General features: G+C 50.2%; 1 protein-coding gene across 1 annotated transcript in view; it reads left to right on the top strand.

The window, feature by feature from the left end:
- EPHB1 (EPH receptor B1) overlaps positions 1-13,759 on the top strand; it is a 419,614-nt gene that overhangs the window by 160,337 nt on the left and 245,518 nt on the right. The window lies entirely within an intron of this gene.

Here is a 13,759-nt window from a genome sequence, read left to right as displayed (position 1 = left end):
CACACCCCTGCATAGCGTTAAGCCTGTGCTTTAAGACATGGAGGATTGGGGTTGTCGTGGACAGTTCACTCAAGTGTAGTTGAGAAGTGACTGAATTTGGAAACTATTTTAGGTCATTTCGGGTCAGCTTCTCCATTTTACACAACTTGTTCCTGGACCCATGCAGCTCGTGAACTCAAAGTCCTATGCTTAGTGGTCTTGCTCCAGCAGCTCAATGCCAAGTCCTGGGGCAGGGACGGGGGCTTGCTTTCATGTGTCCTGGCAGGAGATCCATTTCCAGAAATGGGGGAACGTGGTACTAGCTATTGTATTACCTTTTCTTGAATGATGCTTGGGGCGTGTTGGGGAGCTGTGTGCTCACATGGGTTCCCCTCACTCCAGGAGAAATCATGTCCAGTACATGGTAATAAATGAGCTGAGCTGGCTGGAGATTCTTCTCTGAGAGTCAGTAAGAGGGTCTAGAGAGTCCTTGGCTCATTTCTTTAGGAAGTTCATAGAAGCTGAACATGGGTAGAGGGTATCCAGAGTTGGGGAAGAGAAGACTGCTTTCTTTTATGAAGTTTTGCCTATAGCTGTCAAAGTTTCAGATTCACATAGACCTCAGAAATGACAGCCTTGACCCTAGTGCATCATTTAGGCTGCTTCAGACCTTTGGGGGACAAACTGGAGTTGCAGCTGCATTAGCTCCATCGTGAGCATCCTGTCAGTTGTCCTCCCTGATGTCACCCCCCTTCTGGCCTGAGCACAAGGCTGTCCTTGACTGTCTCCTTTCCCACTTCTCTGCTCCCCAAATGCATGCAGCCAGGCACCAGGCACAGGCTCACTAAGGCCCATCAGCCCTGCAGTCCTTTGGACTCAGCTAATTGCCTGGGCTGGGGCACTCATGTGGCCTTTCTGAGGCCTGCTGAGAGCAGAATGTTAGGCCTTTGTGTCTTTATTGGATTTCTTGGTTATGGTACCCTGATGGATGGTGTGGAAACAGAGGAGAGAGAGTGCCAGATCAAGTGATGAATCAAGACAGACAGTTTTAACACCAGACTTGTCCGGCCCCACCGTGCTCCTCTTTGTCCTCTTGGTTGGGGGTGGGGGGATGTGTCCTCTTGGACATTTGTCAGGGCCTGAGTTGGGACCCAGGCACTGGGCTGGATTCTTAAAGGTACAGGTGCAGCAGCTGCCAGACACGCTTGCAAGGGTTCTGGTGGTTTCTCCAGCTTCAGTGGGCTGCTATGTTGCAGTTGCTGGCTGGGGCCTTCTCCTTTCTCTCATTATTTCTCTAGCGGAATGACAGGAACCAGAGCAAGCATTGATTGGTTCTGGTTTAATTGCACCTCCAGGAACAGGTTTTCATTTCTTTGGGCTAATTGGAACTTTTCTTTTGTGGGGGGTTCTGCCATCCGTGTGGCATGTCAGTCACCTCCTTGGTTTGCTGTGGGAGGGCCTGTGGAGACAAATGTGTAAATCCAAGTGGTTTCTTTCCATTCTCCTCACCCAGCTCCAACCCCCTTCTGACTGTTGGTGGACATGCCTCATCTAGAGTTGTTATGAACCTGACTTGATTTCACGGGTTGCTTATTGCAAATGCACTGGAGACTGGAGGAAATGCAGAGGACATGCACAGTCACTTTTCTGTTTTAGGGACACAGGCAGCCATGTTTTGGGGGCATTTCTAAGAGTGGAGAGTTGCAAGCCCGGTGGCATCATGGGTCTTGCAGCCCAGCAGCCTGGCTGAGCTTAGTGTCCTAGAAGGGCAGAGAAGCACCTTTGTTTTTCTGTCTCAAGAACTTCAAGATGCTTCCTTCAGATCTTAGCCATTGGCTCTGCTGGCCATCTGGCTCTGATGGCTGAGCCAGAGCTCCCTTCCCAGGCCTTAGCAGGCTGCCCCAGGGAGGTGAAGAGGCCTTGGCCATGGACGGTGATCTTGGGAGGACTCTGTACCCTTTGGAGGGGGATGGGCAGTGCAGGTGGGAGGATTTGTGACTGGTGCCTGAAGTGTGTCTCCAAGTGAGAGTACCCCACCCATTTCGGCAGCTCCATGCTGTGTTGTCAGATGGGCACCATGTAGCCCTTCACAGGCATTGTGGGGCAGCCTGCCCAGTGTAGCCTGTTTTCATGAGGCCAGCAGTGCAGAGAATGGGGATGTCAGAGAGCTGTCGGTGAGTATCTGTCATGGATGGTTCTGGGCTTCACATATTTATATTGACCTGATATATTTTCTTTTCTGGATATTTGAGTCTGGGCCTTTGCCTGTGTCAGATCTGTAGAATACACTTTACATTATTTTTTTGGCAAGACAGATTTTCAACATGGGCAGGAACTTGATTCTGACCTTCCCTTTGCATCTGCTGAACCCTCTCCTGTCAGAGTCATGGGGACCAGACACTCAGTTGTGCAGAAACACCTGGTGATCAATGAGGCAGCCCTGCCAGTGAAGAATGGTCCTGGTCTAGAGCTGCTCCTGTTCTGAAGAGAGTAGTGGTGAGAGGGAAGACAGGCAGAGGCAGCTGTGGGGGGGCTCTTATACATTAGGATATGTGGCAAGTGGCAGATGCACTTTCTAGAGGGTTCCATGACCTGAGGTCTCTGCCAAACTCATCCTTTCTGTGTACACAGGTTTAGCCGATCAGGCAGAATCATAGTAACCTGCTTAGCCCTCCAGTGACTGTGACCCCATCTATGAAATTGTTAATTACTAGGAAAATGATCCATCTGCCCCAGCTTCAAGCCTTATGCTCATAGTCTAGTGGATTAATGAGCAATCATAGCTTTGTCTTTACCCGCCCCATACCTTCCCTACTTAGGTTGATGACTATGTCAGTTTTCTGTGTGGGTCCCTGCAGTCGGTCAGTTCCTGGGGCTGGAACCCTGAGAGCTGGTGTTTGGCAAGCTCTTTCTGTGGACCCTGAAATGTTGCAACATCTGAAGTTGGTGTCAGGGAGGATGGCTGGGTGGAGACTGATGCTAGGGGGAACCTGGCATGGGCAGGCCTCTTAGCTGGGCTACAGGATCCCATTTAGGGGCCCAGGGATGGGTCTCAGGTGCTAGGACAGCCTCTGGCAGACAGATCCTAACTGGAGCAATGTACCCATGGGGCTTGATTTTGTTTCTTGATTTTGTTTCTTGATTTTGAGTGCTCCTTGAGGGCCTGGCTTTCCCTCCCAGGTATATTCCCTGGAGCTTCCAAAAGGAGCTTCCTCATCAGCCTGCCTTTCCAGCCCTGTCCAAGACTCAGGGAATGACAGTGACCTTTCTATCCACGACCTTCCCTCTCATCCTCTCTTATTCCTGCTCCAGAGGAATAGGCCATCCCAGGCTCACAACTGTTGAGGGCACACACTGACCCATGGGGCTCAGGCCTTCGTTGTTGGTGCTGTAACTCAAGGGGGGTTCAGGGACATGAAAGGGGAAGAGGGTGCATCTAAGCAGAAGAAGCCTACCCCAGAGACAGGAGCTGGTTTTAGACCTGACTCTGCTGTGAGCTTCTGGTGGTTTTTAGATAAGTTCTTCCCCAAGATAGCCTCATCTTCTCTGCCTGCCAATCAGGGTGTGTAAATCAAGTAGATAATGGATGTGAGAATGCTCTGGAAGCCACGTGATGCCATGTCATTGCGCTTAAGCCCTTAAGCCTGAAAACACACCATCTGACTCTGGCCTCTAAGGCAGTAAGATTCTAGAAGGAAGGTGGTGTGTGGAATCCCCACCCAGGGACACAGGTCAGCAGGTCATGTGAACATTCCGTCATTACCTGCCTGCGCCTGTGCAAGCCCAGCTCCATGACTGTCCGGCAGTGACCAGGGATCTGCACATATGTGAGTCACTGTCCCTCAACAAGTCAGTGGGTCAGTTAACACACATTTGAAAGGTGTGGCTCATGCAGCCTGCCTTGAGGCAGGTGGGGCAGTAGGTGGTCTGTGTGAGCTGAAGGTCTAAGAAGACTAGAAGATGATGGTCATCTGAAGCAATGATTCTTGATCCTAGGGTGAGTGTGGGAACCCACAGGAAAGGTTTTATAAAATGACATCCCCAGGTGACCCCTTCTGAGATATACTGTTAGGCCAAGTGGAGCCCAGGCCAAGAACCCCAGAACCATCCATGTTGCTGGAGTATAGGAGAAGGGGGGTTGGGGGAGGTCCCTGAAGCCATCTGGGGCCTGTGGGATTTGCAGAAAGGGTACCTCTAAAGGGATGTAAAGGTGCCTGGGAAAAGGGACTGAAGGAGTGGGCTAGAGGTGGGGTGAACTGAGCACAAGGCCAGCGAGCCAGCAGGGAGGACAGGCTCAGAGCATACCTGCCCCTGGAGTAGGGGTTGGGAAGACTGTGTGGGGCCCTGACATGCTGAGCTACTAGGAAGCCTGCAGAGGAAAGAGGGGCAGAAAGCTGAGGGAGGACTGTCTGGGGTTACTGAAAGGAATGGCCCTCCTTGCTGGCTGACACCAGCTGGGTCACTTGGGACCATCCTGAGAACACTCATCGGGGCTGCCACTGCTGTCCTCAAGGGCACGGTCAAACCTGGAGGACTCCTGTGCTCTGCTCAGGGCCTGCCAGTCAGGCTTGGGGCTGAGGATTCATGTTCCAGAACCAGGAATCCACATGGCTTCTCCAGGGGGCCCTCAGGTCGCCTGAGACTATTCCAACTCCGGATGTTGGCAGGGCCTTGACAACTTCTAGAGAAGACCAGAGCAGTTCTTCCTGCATCCCTGTCTCTCTCACTAGAGAGAGAGACATCCCACCCCCAACGTGTGTCAAAGCCCTGAGGCAGGGTCTGAACCTTCTCCGGGGCTGTCTCACGCAGCCCTCCCAGGCGCTCTGCAGGCCAGGCTCTTCGCTGCCATCGCCCCAGAGGCCTCCTCTCTTTCTTCCCTGCTTCTGCACTCTTCTCTCTCCAAATAGGGACTTTTTTCCTCGGTAATTTTCCACCTACATGTAAATTCCTTCATGCCTGGAAACCCAAGGGACATTTTGAACCTTTCAACAGTTTCGGCGCCTTTGTCAACTTGAGCGGCGGCGATGAGCCAATTTATAAGCCTGGGGGAGTTGAGACGAAAAATCTGCAGGATTTGAAGGTGGAGGAAAAATGTGTCTAATTTTGCTCCCCTTGAAAAAAGTTGCTGGGGCCAATTCCATCTCCCTTGGGGTTGCTGGTCCCAGCTTTGGGTCACCACAGCATCCTCATCCTGGTGCTGAAAGAGAAGTTGGGGTCTCGCAGGGAAGGTGTGTGCGTGTGTGTGTGCACATGCATGCGTGCACAGAGCTGACAGCTGCATCCAGGGTACTGGGGAACCCTGGCCGCTGGCTCCTGCCCATCAGCTGTTGGCTGGGAGTGAGGGGAAGCCTGCACTAGACAGCTTCCTCTCAAGCCCCAGGGAGACCAACTCTGCTCAGGGCTTGGGGAGGCCAAGGTTATTAACACCACAGTATTGTAAGATGAGCTTCATAATAGGATTTCCCAACAGGCTACTTCATTTAGAAGTCTCTCGGGCTTCCTCTACTCCCTACGGTGGCCCTGCCCAGTGCCCTCCAGAGAGGAATCCAATGTAATTGGCTGGATTTAATGGGCTGTGACACCGGCATGAGCAACAGCAAACCGAGCTGGAAGGAGGCCCCACTGCCTCGTGGACTCCGGCGTATGGGGCGTGAGCACTCATCCCGGACCCTGGGGGTGGTAGGGCATGGCAAGGGTGGGGAGAGAAGGGGAGCGTTGGGTTCCAAGTCCCATTGTGTTTCTGCACTGCCCCTCTGCCTTTGAAAAACAAGGCTAGAAGCACCCCAATTCCACTAGTGTTGAACAAACAATTGTGATTCTCCCAGGTCAGTGCTGGAGTGACTGGGATTGATTGCTCGGTGCCTGAGAGCTGCCCTGGGTGGGAGCCCATGACTTCATAAATGTGTGCCATCAGAGATGCCGACAGACACACCACGCGGTCATTACTCAAAGGCTGTAAGCAGTGGAAATGTCACTGGGTTAGCGGTTCAGTTGGGGTCACGCACGGCAACTTCACTGACCCATGAAGACCCAGAGAGTCTGAAACTCCCCGGGCTGGGTGGGTGTATGGGATGCTGAGAGACCATAGCTACTGACCACCATATCATCCATAAAGAGAGCGTTTGTGGGTACCAGTCTGGAGATCCCTGGCTAGTTAACATCAGAGCAGGGATCAGAACCCCTGGTCTGGGGAGACTACCATTGGCCCCTGCATCTGAGACTGGATTTTGTTGAAATTAATCATCCTTCAACACACAACATGTATCTTCAGGACTGTCAGACTTTTCAGCTGTTCTCTCATGGATTCCCTCCCTTGCATCTGTGTTGTCCCTTGTTTTTCTTGAGTCGGGCTCCCTGGTGCCATGGTGTGTGGCTTACATTTCCACACTGTTTATAGCACTGACCTCCACATTGACCATCACTCCCTGGGTGCAAGACTGTCCCTCCAGATACTCTGATATGTTGATCTGCTTGGGAGGCCATCCAGAAGGCGCACGAGTTCTCAGGGTGGGGGGCAACCCCAAGCTCCTGGGGAAAGTTGAGGGCTAAGGCTTTATGCCAACAGAAAAGTACAGAGGGCTGGTGATGGGACTGGGGGCTGGAGACCTGGTTGTAGCCCTCTACTGGGCCCCCTAGGGCTGAATCCCAGCTTAGGCAGGGTAGTGGTTAGACTTAACCCTTTGCCTCCTGTTCCCATCTCTCTCTGGAGCTGGGAAGTCCCTACCTGAGCACAGACACTGGCACAAAGTCCCTAGCCTGGATGAAGAATCACTACATTTGATTTTGAAGCATGAAGATGAAAATCATACTTAATTAGAGCCTGCTTGGTGTGGAGTCTTCCAGTTCTGAGTCCTAGGGAGCTCTGATGATCTGAATTCTTTTTCCACCACCTTTGGCCACCAGCAAGCTGTGTTGACAGTGCCCTAATGCTCCTGGGTCTCATTTCTCCCTGAATTCACTGGGGAAGGAAGACTGAGAAGAGTCAGCCCAGGGAAGTTGCCAACAGAGAAGGGATGCCTCCCAGACACAGGAAACCACCAGAAGCAAACCTTAGTTTGCCAAGAGCACTTTGACAGGAGCAGTGAGTTGGGGGCACTCTTGGCCTTTTCTAGGGGAGGGGTCTCTACCTGCAGAGGTCCTGTTTGCCCTCTCCTTGCTGGCTGAACTAAGAGTATGAGTATCAGTTACCTAATGGGGCAACAGAGCCTTTTGTTTCCAGGGCCAGCTAATGAGGGCAAGTCACCAAATACTGGGGAGATGTGGCTTTTTATAGAGGACTATGTCTAGGTTGGCTCTAGTCCCCAGGAACTCTCCCCTATGACAGGGAGCATCCCGCCTTCTTGTGTGCCCTCTCAGCCTGCTGCAGAATGAGTATGTGCAGCTGAAGATGTGTGGGACTCATGGTGTGTGTGTGTGTGTGTGTGTGTGTGTGTGTGTGCATGTGTGCTCATGGTTCATGGTCAGGAGGGAATCAGGAGGAAATCAACTCAGCCACATCAGGCCCTGGAGAGGTTCATGAGGGTAAGGAGGCACTATGGGGAGTCTCAAGAGGCTTCTTGGAATCACAGGACAGAAATTTAGGGCCAGGGAGGGCCAATCCTAGCCCTAATAAGTTTTCCTTGAGGGTAGGGCCTAGTTCAAGGAAAGAGCTGGACAGGGAAATAGGTCCTTTGGTTTTGGCCCGTCCTTGGCCTCTGCGGTGGGCTGGACTTATTTGGTCTTTGGATATGACCCTTGGGGACCTACTCTGCTCACATCCTTGCAAGCCTGGGCAGTTTTGGCCTTCCATTCCTTAGTCAAGTTGGATTCCACTCATGAGTTCATGTGGCTTGAGCGGTGCTTAGGCTCATTGTTTCTTTAGGCACTTACTGGGCTGCTCCTGATGCCCTTTATGCTTCTATACTCAGATGGAGTGGTTTCGCTTCTAAGAATTTGCTACATTCTTAGTTCTCAGAAAGTGCTTGCAATATCCAGAGGACAAGAGAGCCACAAGGGGTTCTGTGGCCCTGGTGGGACCCAATGGAGGGTAGCCCCTCCCAGCTAGGTAAGAACTCTGAGGACATTAAGTTCAACCCACCAGATAACACTTTGCTTCTCCACAGTGGTCCCCAGCCTGCTTCCCAGCGCCTCCAGAGATGGGACACTTGGACTTCCTGAGGCAGCCTGGTTCATCAGATCCCTTCGTCCTAGCACTGAATCAGGGGCTCACTGATCCCGTCCCTGGGGGGAACTTCTGTGCAAATCTCTCTTCCCCCAGGTTAACCTTTGCTGTTATTTTAAAATATTTTGGGGGGCACCTGGGTGGCCCAGTTGTTTAAGTGTCTGACTCTCGATTTCGGCTCAGGTCATAATTTTAGGGTCCTGGGATCGAGCCCTCTGTGGGACTCCCCACTCAGTGGAGAGTTTGCTTAAGATTTTCCTCTCCATCTGTACCTCCCTGCTCATGATTTCTCTCTCTGTCTCTCAAAAAAGAAAAAAATATCTTGAACAGGTAGTACATATGAAAAGATAGTTTCCCTCCCACTCTGGTCCTCAACAGGGTCCTTTGCTGTTCCAGTTTTTGAAATTCTCTTGTGGAGAATGGGTATGCATTTGCATCCCCGAATGAAGACCTGTCTTTTCCCCACTTGCACAGGGCCATATTACATGAGCTTTCCATCTAGTTGCCCCCCCCACACCCCTTTCTTATTTAACGATGAAGGTTAACAGTAGCTTGGCTGTATCATAAAGACATTTGCCTCATTTTTAAAAATGATTCTGAAAAAAAAATGATTCTGTAGTATTTTATTGAACTGGTGTGCCTTTTTGGTCCTTCACATACACACATTTAGATTGCTTCCTGGTGTTTTTTGTTGTTGTTATTTATTTCTAAACAATGTTTCAACAAATACCCTTGCATTTATCTTTGTACTTGTGTGCAAGCTTATCTGTGAGTCAAATTCACTAATTAATTTATTCAATGAATATTTATTGAGGACTTTCTACGTGCCAGGCACTTTTCTAAGAACTAAGATCATAGGAAATTCTTAGAAAATTTGCTGATCAGAGTATAAAAATTTTTAATTTTGATAGCTATCCCCAAACAGTCCTCCCAAAAAAGGTGTTTTCTACTAATTTTTCTCCCTCCAAGGGTGTAAGAGAGCTCCTGCTCCCTACACTTTGGCCAAGAGAATGAAATGTCCATCATTTTTATCTTCTCCAATCTGATAGATGAAAATCGGTCTCCCACTGTGGTTTCAGTTTACATTTGTCTTGCTATGAGGGGCATTGACCGTGGCAGAGTCCCACGTGTTGCCCCGTTCAGGAGTTGTTCAGGACTTGACAAGAGTGCCTGTTTGACACATCATTAAATCAGGTGAGTCTGCTCATTGCAGACGTTTGGGGTTCGCTCCCTCCATGTATGACATGGTCTACCCTTCACTTTCCACTGTCTCATTCGCTCCCGCAGGGCATCCTGCCTTTTTTTTTTTTTTTAAAGATTTTTTCTTTATTTATCTGACAGAGATCACAAGTAGGCAGAGTGGCAGGCAGAGAGAGAGGAGGAAGCAGGCTCCCTGCAGCGCAGAGAGCCCGATGTGGGGCTCGATCCCAGAACCCTGGGATCATGACCTGAGCCGAAGGCAGAGGCTTAACCCACTGAGCCACCCAGGTGCCCCGGGCATCCTGCTTTTATCCGCTTTGTCCATCCATAGCATCAGGCCATCTTGGTGCATGATGCTCATTCATGATGGCATGTCTCAGTCGGTGGCAGGTGACCGGTCTGCAGATGGACAGGGCAGGTGCAGATGCTGGTGCTCAAGGGCCAGCCCCTTCCCCGAGTCCAGTCCCAGGAAAGCCAGCCAGCCAGAGTTGATGGGAAATACACCTCACTTCTCCCATCCTTCCTCTCCTGCCTGAGCCAATTCTGGGCTTGCTGCTTGCCCTGTGCAGCCCTGCTGTGCCCCACACATCTTTCACCTCTCTCTCTCTCTTTTTAGATTTTATTTATTTGACAGAGAGAGATAGTGAGAGAGGGAACACAAGCAGGGGGTGTAGGAGAGGGAGAAGCAGGCTTCCCGCCAAGCAGGGAGCCCAATGTGGGGCTCGATCCCAGGACCCTGGGACCACGACCTGAGCTGAAGGCAGATGTTTAACGACTGAGTCACCCAGGCGCCCCACCTCTCACCCTACCCCACATTCTTTTCTTCAGTTCTTTCAGCTTACTTCTGGGGCCTGGGGCTTCAGCACTCCCTGGTGGATCCTTCTAAACCGCCCCTTCATAAATCACCAGCGCGTAGCCCTCACCTGCCTCAGCCTTCTCTTCATTTCTTCTGCACAAACCCACCCTCAGCAGACCTGCCCAGCAGCCTCAGCCCGGCCCCTGAGCAGGCACATGCTGCACTCCAGGCCCCAGCTCAGCCCTCCCACAGCTTTGTTTCTGCCAGCAGGCTTGCCTTGAGCCCTGGGAAGCTGCTCACTGCCTCCTTCTCTCTGTGGCTTTTGTCTTCCAGCTCTGCGGGTTTTCTTTCTCTCTGAGGCCGAAGACTTCCTTCCTCCCTTCCTTGTTTCACTCCGTCTCTGTCCTTTCCTTGCTCCCCTCTCCTCCTCTGTGCTCTCTCCCCTCCCTGCCCCTTCCTTTTCTCTACCCACTTCCTTCCTCATGAGTTTTCTGTTAAATATACTCAGGTTAAAAAAAAATAAGTCAACTTAAAGAAAAATAGTAAAAAATACATGAAAAAACCTAGCTCATAGATATGGCCAAAACCAGTAAAGATGATATGCAAATGGCTGATGTTTGAAAAGAATGCTGACTTGCCCCAGGAACTTAGGCTAAGGAAACAGTTCACACACTCTTCAGGCCAGTGCCTTGGTTCATTGTCAGACCATGGTGAGGTCTGTAATGTGGGTACAGAACCAACCTTTCTGGATTGGCTTCCAGCTTGCACTGAACCACTAACACAGCTTGACTTTCTTTTGCAAAGACTATGTACCAGAAGCTCTGCCTCCATCTTTCCCTGCATTATCTCTTAAATCCTTACAACAGCCCTATGAGTACATATGGTTATCAGCCTCATTTTTCAGTGGAAGATACCGAGGCACAAAGAAGCTAAGTAACTCTGTCAGGGTCACACAGTGTAAGGACTCTGGGGCCGGCTGGTAACCACCGTTCTGTACTCTCCTCCCCCCCCCCCCCCCCCTCCAAGCTGGAGAAAAACAAGATTCCTTAGGGGCACATCTGTGATTTGTGGTGGGGTTTGGGGCTTCAGTATCCCATCTGGGCTGAGATACAATCCTTCACTAAGGGACCCAAGGAAAAGTCCTCAGTTAGATGTGCATTTCCCATTGACTAGGGATGATCCAGGAGGTCCATGGAGGGACTGTGCTGGAAGTGGGAACCCCTCCTCCTCCATCTTCTAGCCAGCCTCAGTCTCCTCCTCCCCACACTCCTCATGGGCAGGTCCATGCCTGCTGTTTCCCTGCATCCCAAATGGCCATTCTGTGCCATCTGTTAAATGAGGACCAAACAAAACGCATCGAAAACAAAATTTGTGAGAGCAGGGTGAGCGCTGAGGAGGGAGAAAACCTTTGCAGGAGGATGTGTAAGGAAACATCCAGGAGCACTGAGTAACACAAGCTCCGAGGAAACCAGGCAGGGACCAGGCGGGAGTCGCTGACGAGGCCTGTGTTTGTGGAGGTGATGATGGTAGAGCCAGATGGAGGAAGTAACCAGTGATGGCAGAGGCCTTGTCTGTCTGTTGTCCAATATAGTGACACGCTATGCACACACACGCCCAGAACAAAATCAACAGAATGGCCTCAAGCCCATACGTTGTGAAATCCTTTCACTAGAAGCCGGTGATAATGCCTCAGTTTGACAGAGGACATAAGGTCAGTGCAACGTGTGTGTTGCAAGTGAAAAGTGACAATCTGCTCTTTGCACAAGATGGATAGAGCTTCTCACTGAAATTGTAGGGAATATGCAACAGCCCTGCCAAATCATGAACTTGGCAAAAATTTGTCTGTTCTGGGAATTAGGCGATTTGAGGGTTTCTGTTTGGTTTTTGGGTCTGCCCCACACATGCCTGCATTGATCCGGACACGGAGGTCCTTGGGACCTGGGGCTTTTCTTTCCCTGCTGGTTCTGTTTGTCTTCCCCTTCATATCTTGGGCCAAGCTGGTCTCCCTGCTTTCTTTTCCTCCATTTATTCTATTCTCTTGTGTGTCTTCTCTCTGGACTTGATTCAAAAAGGAAGAAAAGAGAAACACATTTCATTGGTAGGAGTTGAATGAATGGATGGTTTTTTCCATTCACTGTTTTTATTTTTTCCGTAGGAAACTGTTTAGGTGCAAATTGCAATAAAAACGAGTTCTTTCATTTAGAAAATATAGGAAATCAATGTTTATCATTGAAATCAATTGCAGATATTACAAGAGTGATTTTTATCATCAGAATTATTAATATATAATCACACATATTGATAATGAGATCATTTTATTAAAAAGAACAGAAACTTCTTTTTTTGTTTGTTTTTTTTAAGCTGTCTTTATAGAATGCCCTGCTTCTCTGTGCTCATTTCTTTGCTTTTCTGGAGCATATTCTGCCTTTTTTCAGCTTTTTCAACCCCATTCTTGATTATTTTCCCCTTTGGAGAATTCTTTCGAGGTTCCTTTTTTTCCCTAATGACCTTTAAATCTTTTAGTTCAGCTACTGGTTAAAAGCAGCAACCAAAGCTGTTGATTGTTGAATTTAACTTTCCCAGTCAGAGTGACTGATTCTGTCTTTGGGGTTGATGATGCCCCCCCTCCTTTGTGGGCACCTCTGCCCACTCACCTAAGAATTTCCTTTAATGGAAACTCAAGTATTTGGTCCTGACAGCACCAAAGTGAGCAGTAGATCACACTTCTCTCCAGGACTTTCCACAGCCCTGGGGCAATGGCTTGGCTCCCCAGAGAAGGTAGCCCATTAGTACACAAGCCATATACCCACTTCCTAAGGACCCAGGAGAAGTAGGCAGAGGAGACTGCCCCTGGACATCCAGTGGGTTGAGGGCCCCCATCCCCTCCCTACTGTGCCTTCCCCCAGGGGCAGGGCCTTTTCAGGCCTCTCCCCACAGGCTCCTTCCCTGCCCATAACTGTGTCCTGGCCCCTCCTTCTAGGCCACAAAGAGCTCTGTAGACAGACATTGTGCGCTGTTTGCCAACACGGGGGCCCAGGGACACAGAGGGGGCGAGGGAGAAGCCATCTGCTCTCTCCTTTCACACAGACCTTTGCTTTCTCCCTTTCACTCCCCTCGCTCTCTGTCTTTGAACGTGCATACAAAAATAAAAAAAGCAGTTGCTAATTAGAGCAAGAGAATGAGAGTGAGCTTGGAAGGGGGTGCTGGGGAGAGGCAGCCCCTGTGCAAATCAGCCCGCTGGTTAGAGCCCGCTGAGGAAGGGGGAGGGGGCGCTGAAGGGGCTTCGGAGGGATATTTTGACAAAATAAGCAACAAAGCTGCTGTTTCAGAATGGTAGAGGGGCTTTGTCTTAACTTCTCATGATAGAAGGGGAGGAAATAAGAAATGACAGAATTTCTTGTAACTCCCACTGCTGGTGCCCACCGACCTTTGCTTTCCTATTTTCACTTTCTCAATAGCCCCATAAACAATAGTCTCTATGGTGGGGGGGTGCATTTAAATGTGTCCTTTTATGGGTAATTTTTGTTCTGGCTGATAGCTAGTGGGAAATCACTGGCTTGGCTTTCCATGGGGGATTTGCTGGCTGAGGAGAACCTTCCCCAGGCGGGAACAGCTGAGTCATC

The sequence above is a fragment of the Mustela putorius genome, unplaced genomic scaffold, assembly GCF_011764305.1.
Source record: "Mustela putorius furo isolate JIRA1106 unplaced genomic scaffold, ASM1176430v1.1 tig00003834_pilon_pilon_pilon, whole genome shotgun sequence".
Taxonomy (NCBI): domain Eukaryota; kingdom Metazoa; phylum Chordata; class Mammalia; order Carnivora; family Mustelidae; genus Mustela; species Mustela putorius.
Note: the sequence above shows the minus strand (reverse complement) of the source record. Positions and strands in the feature narration are given on the sequence as shown.